Source organism: Varanus komodoensis, unplaced genomic scaffold (assembly GCF_004798865.1).
Source record: "Varanus komodoensis strain SLA01 unplaced genomic scaffold, ASM479886v1 scaffold18_3, whole genome shotgun sequence".
In the NCBI taxonomy this organism is placed as follows: Eukaryota; Metazoa; Chordata; class Lepidosauria; order Squamata; family Varanidae; genus Varanus; species Varanus komodoensis.
In genome coordinates this window covers 9,697,966-9,710,655 of record NW_025335549.1, presented here as the reverse complement: position 1 = coordinate 9,710,655, position 12,690 = coordinate 9,697,966, and the positions used below count along the sequence as shown (strand labels likewise).

Below are 12,690 nucleotides of genomic sequence, written 5' to 3'. Positions count from 1 at the left end.
ACTGATCAGAAATACTGGTAACCATAGCATGGAAAATATTACTGATTGCTTTATTGATATGTCAATCTGGTAAATTCTTGACAGTTCAGGTCAGCTGGTGTGTCTACTTAAACATGCAAATATGTCTGACTGAGGAACCATGCAGGGAAACTGGTTTGACAACTACACTGTGCAGGCGCTTGCCTCTGCGGGACTAGATGCTTAGGTGGCTCCATTCAGAAATAGATGGATGTCTTTGTCCCAGCAGTCTGAACACTGGATTTCCCCACTGATAGTACTAGCCTCCAATAGCTTCTCAGACCGTGAGGACTGGAACACAGATCTCCCAAGGCATTCCAGTCATGATACCAAGTCCATTTTCATCAGCTTTGTACAATAGTCTCTAAAGACTGCATTGCACATTTGAGAAAAGGCACAAACCAAACCTCATGCCATAATGTATTGGGTAATGCTTAAAAGGCCGTGTGATGATTCGTGGTTGATTTGACTGCAATCAAGACCACTCAGGACTTATCAAATTAAATACGCTTTCTGTATGATTAGTAAAAGTGGTGTCGATTTTGCTTGTGAGCCTAATTTGGAACACAGGCTGAGCATGCATCAGTTTACACAGCTGAGCCTCTTTGCTGAGATCGATGAGATAAGTATCTTGGCTCATCTCTAGTTGCGGTTTCCGCAAGCGCACTGCTGTAATGATCCACTCTCGGCTCTAGAAGAAGCAATCTTCCAGAGTAGCCCAGAGAAGGCTGGCAGTTGTTTCCCATTCACATCCTCATTAACTCTGTCATGGATCTGGCCCATGGCTTCTCCTGAGAAATGTCGTCTGGTCCTTTTTTCTTGCCTGGTGATGCAGGACCTGTTCCAGGTTTCCATAGGAACGGTTGCCCAGGGAGATCCTCTGTGGTAGAATTCACTCCCTTCCTTGAGAAAGAAGCTCCCTGTTGACAAGCTTGGATGAAAGAGGAGCATCTCTCTATGATCCCTTGGGCATTTCCTACAGGCTTTCCACCCTGAGGTGGCTTCAGAGAGCAGAGGGCCACCTTGGGGCGCCTTGGGAGTATCCCTGTTCTTCTGTATGAAACAGAAGAAGTGCTCGGATGTTTTGGTGTGATGCAACGCAGGGTCACTTAAAAGGTAGCTCCGCCCTATGGCTGGTGTGGGTGGAGAGAGAGCTTGGGTTTGTGTTGATTAGGGGAACACAAACAAGGACTGTTAGGGTGAACCTGGTGCTGCTGCATCTAGAGATGCAGGGATGCTATAGGCACCCACCCCAAGAGGAAAGCACTGGCTCCCAGCGTGGTCCAAACAGAGGTTTTCCAGATGCCACTCCAATAAAGTGCAGCCACCAGAGCAGAGCGCCAGCCATGGCTGTGTTCGAGGCTGTTGCTGCTGGAGGTGGCATAGCACGATGCTGTGATGCTGGCCAGATCCCATCATCCTGGCTGGGCATCTGAAAACAGCATGCTGGCGAGGCAGAAAAGGAGTGCAGGGTGACCAGAGTGCTGCTGCCTGCAACTCAACAGTTGCTAGGAAGTTTTGGACTGCAACAAATCCAAGCAGGAGCTTGCAAAATTCTATAAAACACAGATACCACGCAGAAGTGTTGTTTCTGGGTTCAGATGTGAAAACAAGCCATGGTGAAGTCTGGGAACCTCAGAAGATGTCGTTTCTCTCCGTGGTTCCATGGAGACCAAATGTGCCATACTTCACTATGGTTGCCGGGTTCACACATAATGACAACCCAATGTGAACCCACACATTGTGTGTTTACGCTTCACTCATGGAAGTTTACAGAGCCTTTTCATGATGATGTCATACTGCTATGGCCTCTCCTCTGACTTTGCAGCTTGGCTTCACTTTGCTTTTTCTTTCTTTCTTTTTTCAGAAACCCCTGCCTCCATGGCCAGTGCTCATTTGGAGATTTGCTCTCTGTCCATGCCTGAAATAAACTGGGGGTTTTTCTAAAAGAGGGGTATCCTCTGCAAAGTAGGGATGCTACTCTCAAACCAGGCTACATTTTAACAATACGGTGCCTTCTCAGAAGAAGTCCAAGGAAAAGCGTTTCCCATTGTTGTTCAGTAAAAGGGTGCCTGTTCAATTTCAGCTAGGTGCAAGCACATGTGAAGCTGCCCCTTTAAATGCTTCTGCTTGTTATTCTCCCCCTTCCCTGCCCACCTCCAGAGCCTCAGCTCATGATAACTTGCATAATGCAGCAGTGATGTTTTGAGAATTACACAGAAACAACACTGGGCCGGCATGAAAAGGGTTGCCTCTTGCCAGGGAAGGAAACCCAGCTGGCTGGGGAGGAGGTTTCTGATAAGCACTTCGATATCGAAAGGAGCAAACTGCCACCAGTCTACTCTAAGCAGAGGGGAACAACACCAAGATGAAGGGACTTAGTTAAAGTTTAGCTTGGCCTTTTTGATGTCTAAGCAAGTAACCGACAGATCCTGGTTCCTGTTGACACCAGATCCAAAGGGGATGATATCACGGCGTTTTCAGTATTCGGTCTGCTGTCAATGACTCTCTTCTGTAGATCTACTTAGATCAGGAGTGTGGAGTCTCGGGCACAGAAGGCCAAATCCAGCCCATCGCAGGTGCCCAGAAAGACACATTCCATTCTCCTGTTCTCACCCCTTTTTCCTCAAGCACCAATGGTTTTGTGGTTTCCTGGCTTCCCTGCAGCCCCCTGCCTGCCCTGGTTCTTAAGGATTAGCCACTGGCACCAAGATCACTTGAGACTAAAATATGCTGTCCCTTTGGGGAATTTTTGGACCTGCCTGTTCCCCTTGGCTCCATTCCAAACTCTTTGTCCTCCCCCCCCCCCAAAGTGCAGTCCCCAAGCATTCCTCTGACTGGACTGGAATAATATTTTGGTTCTGATTTGAATAATATTTTGAAAGAGAGTAATTCTCTTCCTTTTGTGTTTTTTTCCTGCTCCCAAAGTGTTGCAGGGTTGCCAACTAGCTGGAGAAAGCCAGTCGGACCTGCTTCTGTGCCTTACTGTAAACTAGGACTCAGTTAAGGGTAAGAATTACAAGCTCCATGAGCTGCAGAATTCGGACAGTGAAGCTCTTCGTGGTATGTGCCTCAGTGTGGCCACCCACAGATCAAGGTCTTTTTAGAAAGGAAAACAAGGAGATTTGGGTTAGAGATGATGGGGCTTATTCTGGCCTAAGCTTCTGTGGACACGGTCCACTTCATCAGTCCACAAAAGTCCTCCAAATTGGGAGAAGCCAAGTCTCCTGAACTTTCTTCTGAGAGGAACCTGGCTTTCTGCCCTAAGGTCCTACCCTGTTAGCACCACTGAACAGGAGGACTCATCAATGCTTCTCCTATCAGGAAGCCACTAGTTTATGCCTTAGGTGGGGCTTCTGTTCTTGCAGAGGCCATAAAACAGTCAGAATTTATATAGCACAACAGTTAACCTCTCAACACACACCCCTGCAGTGGAAAACAACCACCCTTTTGAATATCTGCCTGCTTTTCATCTGTAGAAAGCAACGAAAACCTGCCAGGAAAATAATCCCAACTTTCACACCATGTTTAAAAGGGGCATGTCCTCTAGAGACTTATTTAGAACTGGCATCTAACATCACTGAACTTAATGGGCAGGTTTGCCATCACAATCATTCTCCACTAAGCCATGCAGGGGCCAGACTATCGGCTTTCGTTTTCTTTGCAAACAGGGGAAACAGGGGGGATGAGTGCTGCTGTTTTTAAAAGTTTCTTTAATGGGGTAGAGAACATGTAGCCTTGCAGATGTTGTTGGATTCCAGTCTCCATCCTCCCCAGCCAGCAGGGCCAATGGCCAGGCTGAAGGCGGTTGCAGCCACAAGGCTCCGCATCCCTGCCTTGTGAAGAGGCGAGCGCAGCATCACGGGAGGCAAGGGAGGAGCAGCTGCGGCCTGTGGTGTAGCCCCGCTCTGCGTGCAGCGAGGCCTGGGTTCAAAGCTCAGCCTCTCTAGGTGGGGTGGGGCCAGGAAGTCATCCTGCGCAGAACCCTGGAGAGCCATGTCTGCCCACAGCACTGAGCGAGGTGGCCCCTCAGGCTGGCTCAGGGACCCGGTTCCCACAAAATACAGAGCAGGGTGTTGGCCGAGTGAGGACCGTGACTACGTCTTCCATTCCACTGCGTTTCATTTCTACACCACCCAATAGCTGAAGCTCCCTGGGTGGTTCACAACAATTCACAAAACACCGATACATGAATCAAATACAACACAGAAACAGATACAATAAAATACAGTATAAACGTTTAAAACAGACAACCGGGACAAGTCCGTTCTTTCAAAACCATAACTAGATCTGTTAAAGCAGTGGGCACATCCCATCATATGCCCTTCAGTGCCTCTGACTTGTTGCTGAACTGCAGTTTGTCGCTGAACTATGGTGTCACTGAACTACGGTTATGGTGAGTCATCCCAGCTGCACTAATGAGACATATTGTGGCTTGTTTAGCCACCTGTATGAGCCTGCCATGCCAAAACAACCCATGGATTCTTCTTGTGGGTTGTTTGTGGTTCTCGAACCCTGGTTTGTTAGCACCACGAGGTCCACACAGCAACCCAGAGTTCCCCCATGCCAGTCTAGATTCTCACTGTTCTTATGCCATTCATTTTGTATTTATATCTTGCATGACCAGCGTCCCAGCGTCCCTCACAAACGGAGCAGGCAGAGAAGAAGGACACCCCAGAATCAGCCACGGATTGCAGAAGGTTCTCGGGCGCGTGGTGGGCACAGCTGCAGTCCTCAAAGGGGGCTGTGCTGGCTGGGCACACGGTGTTCCGGCGTGAGTGGAGAACTGGAGGAAGCAGCCAAGGAGGGCTGCCAATGCTGCTTTCTCCCTCCCTGGCAGGTAAGGCAGTGCTGGCCATGGCACTTTGGATCCGTCCTTTGGCTGGGACCCACGCGCTCCACCGCAGACTGGGCCTGACTCACTGTGCCCGTTTGTTGGCAGGCTCTGGTTTCTGCTCGGAATGCGGGTGAGGGGAGGTGGAGGCGGCGGGCGCAGGGCTGCCAACTCGGACAGCCCTTTGGTCCGCTGACTAGGCGGTCTGCTCGGCAAGGAGGGTGATGCTTCCTTCTGTGCCGTGCAAGGTGTGACGCTGTTGATGTGTCTTCCATAGCTCCCAGTAGCCAAAGCTCTCTGGGAGGTTCACAAGTGTAAGCTGCTATGAAAGGCACAGGAACAAATCGGGCTAGTTCTTCTCTAGCTGGTTAGCAAATTCAGGTGTGAGTCTAGAAAGGAGAAGCAGCCTCTGACTCCTCTCCTTTGACCATCACTTGGTCTTCTTGTCCATGTTTGCTCCTCAGCAGTTCAGGGTCATCAACAGCCTTTCATTGGGTCTTATAAGCTGAATGAATATTGCCTTAGAGCAGGACCATGGAACGTTTGGCCCTTGCCAGACTGGAGCTCCCATGATGCCTCACCACTAGCTATGATGGCTGAGGCTGATGGGAACTGCAGACCTAGAACTTTTGGAGGGCCACATGTTTCTCATCCCTGATTTGAAGTGGGAGAAAGCTATGCCTCAGAAATATTGTTTTTACCTGTATGCAAATTCAACCTAGACAGGATGCTTCAGATGATTAGTCATTCATAGTACACTTCTATACACACCTTCTGAAAGTAGCTAAGACACAATTCTGTACAAGTTCAGACAAGAAAATCCTACGACAGCATAGCTGGCTGAGAAATGCTGGGAGCTGCATGAGGTTGTTCTGCCTAAACATACATGGAAATATACCCAAAGTTGTGTTGACTAGTACAGCTTGATAACCCAGACTCAAGGAATTAGTATGGGTTGAAAGCAGTTGTTGTTTGATCATAGGCTGTTACTGAAATGTGGGTTATCAGGTTGTCTGAAGCCAGCCACAAATCGTTAATCATGAATAGCCCATTAAGAGAACCTATGATTTGTTGCTGGGTTGTGAACTATGGAATGGTCATCATGGTTTGTTTCCCTAGCTGAGTTCAGGCAACACATTACCACAGCAACCCGTGGTTCAGTGACACTCAACCCAATGCTCAGGGAAGGCTATTTCTCCTTATCCCTTGTAATTTCTGTTCTGAGCTTTAGAGGAGCTAACTATGGTGGCCCATGGTGGTGAGATTACTCTGGGGAAGGAGTTCAGCTCCTGTGAAGATCAAAAGAAAAGCTGCACTGGATAAGGAGCTCTGCTGACATAGTCAGTGACCGCATCCTCTGCTTGAGCTTCCCAAGCACAGCCATTCAGCTCAAAACCTCCAAGTCCCAGGAAATTGGGAATAGGATGGCAGCCTGATCATAGACCTAGTATCAACCTATGCTCTTTCAGATACCTTGAAACCCTACCATCCCTGAACATGGGCCATGATGATTGGGGGTGATGGGAGTTGTAGTCCGATGTATCTGGAGGGCGCCAGGTTGGGGAAGGCTAGGCTGGTCCTTAAAAAAGAAGTCTATCCGTGCTGGTGGCTGTTGCCCCACTTTGTGGCGCTGAGTTCCATAAGCACGGAACACTCCGTGCCAAACGGCGCTTCCTTTTGCCAGCCCTGAATCTACCCCTCCCACTGGGTGGCTGCAGGCAGGGCTTCAGGGGATCTGGCCCACCACAGCTGCCCACCGCTGAGTCTCCCCCCACGGCCCCCACCTCTCCTGCCTTGACCCAGTGCCTGCCGACACCTGCCCATCCGCCCACCCTCTGGCTTGCTCTGCGGGGTCTCCCAGAATGAGCTGCAGCATGGATGGGCTCTCCAAAAAGCCGCACAGGCCACCCGTCAGAGAAGCAGCCTGAAGGGTGCCTCCTGAGGTCCCTTCTCGGAGTCAGGCGCAAAGGCAGGGCATCCCTGGAGAGCCCCGTGTCTCTGTGCTGCTTTGCTACAGAGGGAGAGCCTCTGGAAAAGGCAGCCTCTCTGGAGCACCAGATGCCCTGCTTCTGGCTGGGCAGTGCAGCCAGACAGCCCAGCTGCCCCTGCTCTCCCACTTGGCAAAGGCCACACCGGGAGAGGAACCCTTTCAGTACCCACCTGCCCAGCCCCTATGGTGGCCCATCCCGGTGGGAGGAAAGAAAATTGCCCCTGCTCTTGCTGCTCTGCCTCCGGCAGGGATTCACCCCATCTTATGGGAGGGCCAGCCGGGCAAGAGCAGGCCTGGCTGGGCTCCTGCATCCAAGAAGGGACCCACGGCAAGAGCCCCCGGGAACACGCCTCCTCCTCCTCCTCACTGTTGCAGCCCGTGTACTCAGCCATCTCACACGAGGGCCCAGGCAACAGAAATGGTGAGAGGAAGCAGAAGATGGCCCTGCCAGCTCGCTCCCTGGCTCTCTGCTGGTCACACACATAAGTGCGAGCGAGGAGGAGGAAGAGGAGGAAGGGCAAATGGCGCTATTGGCAGTGAGAACAGCACCGGACCCGGCACCGGTGGCCGCAGCTGCCCTGACAAGACAGGGAAACATTTCTCCCTATCCATACCGCCCAGGCTTTAATGGGTCTCTAACATGCCCCCTTCCCTTAGTTGCATTTTCCTGTTTCTCAGAGAAGTGCATGCATGCAAGCGCACGCTCTCACAGCCACTGCCTTTAGGGAGTGGGCTTTCTGTTGCCCTTCGGAAATCCACGGAAATCCACAGGCTGAAGCCCGTTGGAGGAAGGATGACGCAACTTCACACAGGTCTGCCACTAGTTGCTTGCGCTGCTGCCTCCCCTCAGGCACCCAGCTGCCTCCGGACCCTTTCATGACTATATTTGGGAAGGGGACCATCACATCTCTGCATGCGGCACTTGACCACCCGAGCAAGGCTTCCCCTGGGGTCCTAGCACAGCCCATTTCTGGCTGCAGTGGAGCGAGAACAGGCCTGCCCTGTCTTCTGAGCTGCCTGGCTCTTTAAGAGGATCTGGGCAACCGTCTTCTTTTTCTTTCAGAGAAATTATCTCCGACAAAAGAGAAGAAAAAAGAAACCCAAACACTGATCTGCAGGCAAGGGAATATTTAAACAAACGCCCACTTTCCTCTTTTAGAACCGCAGGGCTCCTCCATTCTACGCCCAGGCCAAACTGCTGTGCATTACGCTTCAGGGAGGAAGAGCACTGAAAAGTATATGCTACTTCTATTTAGGGAAAACATGGGTAAAGCTTCCGGGCTGAAGCTAGAGTTAGTCATACTTAAGTCAATGGGAGCTTATTATACAGTCAGACAGCTGTCAAGTCATACCTAAACTAGGCACCGAACTCTATTTCACTGAGTCAAGTCCCACTGATTTCAGTTGGCTTTGCCAAGATATGGCTGAAACTGGATGCAAATGATTGTAAACAGTCATGCTGCTGTTTTAGTAAGTGGAAAGGAGGTGTTGTTTTTAAACGAATAAATAAGTTATTTAAATAAATGAGTGAGGTCTAAAAGTAAATAAAACTGGAGAATCATTTTCCACTTTCCTCACTTCTCCCTGTTATTCTCATGGAAGCTAGCACGTTTTCCCCCAACCAGCCCCTTGGGGTTCCACCCTGAATTAGTGGTGCAACAGGGAGGGACTTCAGAGCTGAAGTTCAGAACCTCCACGGCCAAGGTGTGTGTGTGGGCAAAACTGCGAGTGCTGGGGGCACAGTAAACAGTCTCAATGGCGGAACACAGGGTTCTGTGTTAGGACCAGTGCTTCTCATCCTATTTATAAATGATCTGGAATTAGGAGGAAGTAGTGAAGTAGTCAAGTTTGCTGATGACACTAAACTTTTTAGGGTGGTTAAAACCAGAAGAGATTGTGAGGCATGCCAAAGGAATTTCTCCAAGCTGAGAAAATGGGCATCAAAATGGCAAACGCAGTTCAATATAAGCAAACTGGGGCAAAAAAATCCCAGCTTACCCTGATGGGATCTGAACGAGTGCTGACTGAGCAAGAGAGGGATCTTGGGGTAGAGGTATACCGCTTGATGAACAAGTTGGCTCAGTGCTGAGTTGCTGTGATGAAGGCAAACTCCATGCGAGGAATAATTAGGAAATGACTAGAAAATAGAACTGCCAAAATCTTCCATTATGCAAATCTTGAGTGAGACCACAGTTGGAATATTGTGTTCAGTTCTGGTCACCTTACCTGAAAAAGGACATTATCGAGTTGGAAAAAGTACAGAGAAGGGCAACAAAAATGATCAGGGGGGTCGGAGCAACTCCCCTCTGAGAAACGTCTATAACAACTGGGACTGTTCATCTTAGGAAAACAGCAAATAAGGGGAGGCAGTTACAGAGGTGTTTAATATAATGCACGGTGTGGAGAAAGTAGGGAAGGAAACATTTTTCTCCTTCTCCCGTAACACTTGAACCATAACACCATGAAGCTGATTGGGGAGGGGTTTAGGATAACTAAAAGGAAGTCCTTCTTCCCACAGCATACAGTTAAAGTATGGAATTCGCTGCCACAGAGAATGGTGAGGGCCACCAATCTGGATGGCTTTAAAAAGGGACTGGATGGATTCATGAGGGAGGAGGCTATCTGTGGCTGCTAGCCTTGCTGGCCGTGTGCTTCCCCTTGAGCAGAGGTGGCCTGCCTGCCTGCACCAGTGGCTGAGGAGCCTGGCAGGAGGAGGTCCTGCACCAACCCTGCTTGGGGGATCCTGTGGGCAGCTGGTTTGCTGCCGCGTGTTCAGAGTGCTGGGCTAGGTGGGCCTTTGATCCAGCAGGGCTTTCCTTATGTTTTTAGGCAGGGCAACATCCATTCCCAGTTTTACATGAGAAAAGAAACTGACTGGAGTATTTGCTTCAACTTTTGAGTGCATACATGATTAGGCAGCCAGTGCAGCTCCTGCCCCACAAAGCCCAGTGCCCCCAGCCGTAAATGGCCTGTCTTTTCCTGTTTTATACAATAAATATGTTCTATTACCATTTAATACAATTAAAACTTTTAAAATATTCATAGACTAGTAGAACTGGAAGAGGCCTATAAGGCCACCAAGTCCAACCCTGCTCATTGAGGGACTCCAAGCTCAGGCATCCCTGACAGATCCAGCTGCCTCATGGGTGTCTCCAGTGTGGGGGAGCCCACAACTTCCCTGGGTTATTGGTTCCTCTAACAGCCAGGAAGCTTTTCCTGATGTCCAGCAGGAATCTGTCTTCCTGCAACTTGAGCCCATCATTCTGTGTCCAGCACTCTGGCATGATGGAAAAGATATTCTGGCTCTCCTCTCTGTGCCAGCCCTCCCCTCAGTCTTCTGTTCTCCCAGCTAAATGTGCCCAGTTTTTTTTTCAATCTCACAGGGCTTTGTTTCCAGTCCCCAGATCATCTTTGCTGTTTTCCTCTGAACCTTTTCCAATTTACTTGCATCTTTCTTAAACTGTGGAGACCAGAACCAGACACATTAATCAAGGTGGGGCCTGTATACTGCTGAATAGAGGGGAACCAGCACCTCATGTGATCTGAAATTAATGCAACCCAAAATAGCATTTGCTTTTTTTTTCCAAAGCAATAACACGTCACATTGTTGGCTTGTATTCAGCTGGTGATGTACAATCCCAAAATCATTCTCACTGCTAGTAACTTTGAGCCAAGTATTTCCCATCTTGTAACTCTGCATTTGGTTTATTTTTCCTTGGTCTAGAACTTGGCATTCGTCCCTGTTGGATTTCATTCTGTTGCTTTCAACCCAGCGCTCCAAGTCTATCAAGACCGAGCTAATTTTGTTTCTGTCTTTTAAGGTATTATCTATCCCGCACAGTTCTGCCATCTGCAAATCTGATCAGCATTACCTACACCTCCTTGTCTGAGCCATTAATAAAAATGTTGAAGAGCACAGGTCCCAGACTGGAACCGGATTCATGCAGGTTCTGTAGTTCTCCACTGAACTCCCTCCCACTCCGCTCACTCACAGTAAGACCGCTCACCCAGGACCGCCTCGTTATGAGCCAGCGCTGAACTGTGCTCTGTGGCAAAGGGTTGTGTGGTTAGGTCATGGGGCATGTGGAGGAAGGAGCTCTTGCTGCACGGTCATGACCACCAGCACACAGCTCTTTCTAAGCCTCGGTGTGGCAATGGACAAACTTCAGGGGCAGGTAATTTCCTGTTTCACAGGGGAACCGTAAAAAACAGAAACACGGCGGCCACTTTGGAGTGTCCTTTTCTTTTCTCCTTTCTCCCCCTCTCTCCTTCCATCTCTGCATCATTTGTGCACACGCCATCTCTTCCTTCTTCACAGTTTCAAACCTGAGCATGTTTAGTAAGTCAATTCAGTGGAGAGATACTCCTTTGCACAAGAGTATTTAGGACTCTGGCAGGAACCAGCAGGCAGCTATCAGCATGAAACAGCTGCGGAAATGGCCAACCACAAACAGAGCCTGCAAGAATTAGGCAGGGCCCATTTCACAGATGGTGGTGCGCTCAAAAGCTAGCTGTGAGGAACTGGGTTGCATAGGATATATATTGGCCCAAACTGCCTAATTTAGATATCCGGAAAGTCCCATCCATTCCAATAGCTTTGATCAGTGTCTCCCACTGGAACTAGTAGGTCAACTTGGTCTACCCAGACGTATTCCGAGGTGAGTGTATGGAGAATTGCACTCTGAAGGCATTTGGGCAGAGTGTGCCTTTCTTGAACATAAAGGACAACAGATATTTTAGATGCAGCAGCAATCTAAAATTGCACTCCTTAGGTCGGTAGCAAGAATGGGGAAACTATCCATTTTTTTCCCAACCGGGTCTCTTCCGCCTTCTGAGTGATGTTAACATATGAAAGCAAACTGGATCCTAGCATCTGCAAGGTGCGCTATGTTTGAAAGAGCTCGGAAGGGCTTGCTTGCCAGTTCCCTCTTTCCAGCCCACCCGTGCCTCTAACGCTGGACAGAGCGAAATTCAACAGGTGAAACTCTCCCGAGGTCGTACGCTCGTTTCTCGCCGCTGTTAAAGGCACAGGCGGCGGGGGCGGCTGGCAGAGGCAACCTGGACGCGGATCGAGAAGCTCCACACCCACACGTCGGGAACGAGCGGCGGGTCTGTCCGTGCGTCTTGCAAAAGGCGAGCGCTAGGACCCAGAGCCACGCTGAGAGCGAGGCAGACACACCTGCTCTCGCCGCTCAGCCCGAAAAGACAGGGCGGGCGGGGGCCCGGCGAGGGACGCTTTCCCACGCTCGGTCCCCGATCCGGCTGGTCAGGCGAGGCGGGCGACGCGCTCCCGCCCACGGAGCCAAGCTGGGCGCCGCGGCCGGCGCACAGGACGCCTGGCTGGGCTGACTCCTCTCCGCTCCTCTGCTTGCCTTTCAGCGGCGTCGCTCTGCGCACTCCTCGCTTGCCTGGGGAGGAGGAGGAGGAGGAGGAAGATGCCGTCCCGGCGACGACGACGCGTCCTGGCGGAGTGATCGCGGATCCCGCTGCCCGGTTCTCCGCGCGGATCTCCCGCGGACACGCCTCCCCGACGAGGGCGCCCGGGCTTGCAGTTCCGCCGGGTTGCGTAGCCCGCGAGAGGCGGAGGAGCGCCGGGCGGCTGCCGCGAGTTCCACGTGGAAACGGAGGAAAAGCGCGCAAGGGGACGCTCTCCGTGCGTCAGGCGCGCCCCTCCGCCTGGCGCGAAGCCGGATCGGGGCTGCCGAGGCCCCCGGGAGCGCGCCCTCCGCGCCGCGGACCTCCTGGGCTTTTCCGCCGTCTGGACGCGCTGGACCCCCGGCGAGACCTGACCTCTGCGCGTCAAGGGGCCCGCGCCGTCTGGCTGCCCGGCCTCACTGCGCTCTCGGGC

At 51.0% G+C, this 12,690-nt stretch overlaps 1 protein-coding gene across 1 annotated transcript in view; it reads right to left on the bottom strand.

Annotated features, from left to right (window-relative positions):
- Positions 1 to 9,377, bottom strand: part of ARL13A (ADP ribosylation factor like GTPase 13A) — a 29,848-nt gene extending 20,471 nt beyond the window's left edge. The window contains exon 1 of the mRNA XM_044427452.1: positions 8,841 to 9,377. The gene's annotated coding sequence lies outside the window, so the exon portion shown is untranslated. The remainder of the gene's footprint in view (positions 1 to 8,840) is intronic.
- Positions 9,378 to 12,690: the final 3,313 nt, after the last annotated feature.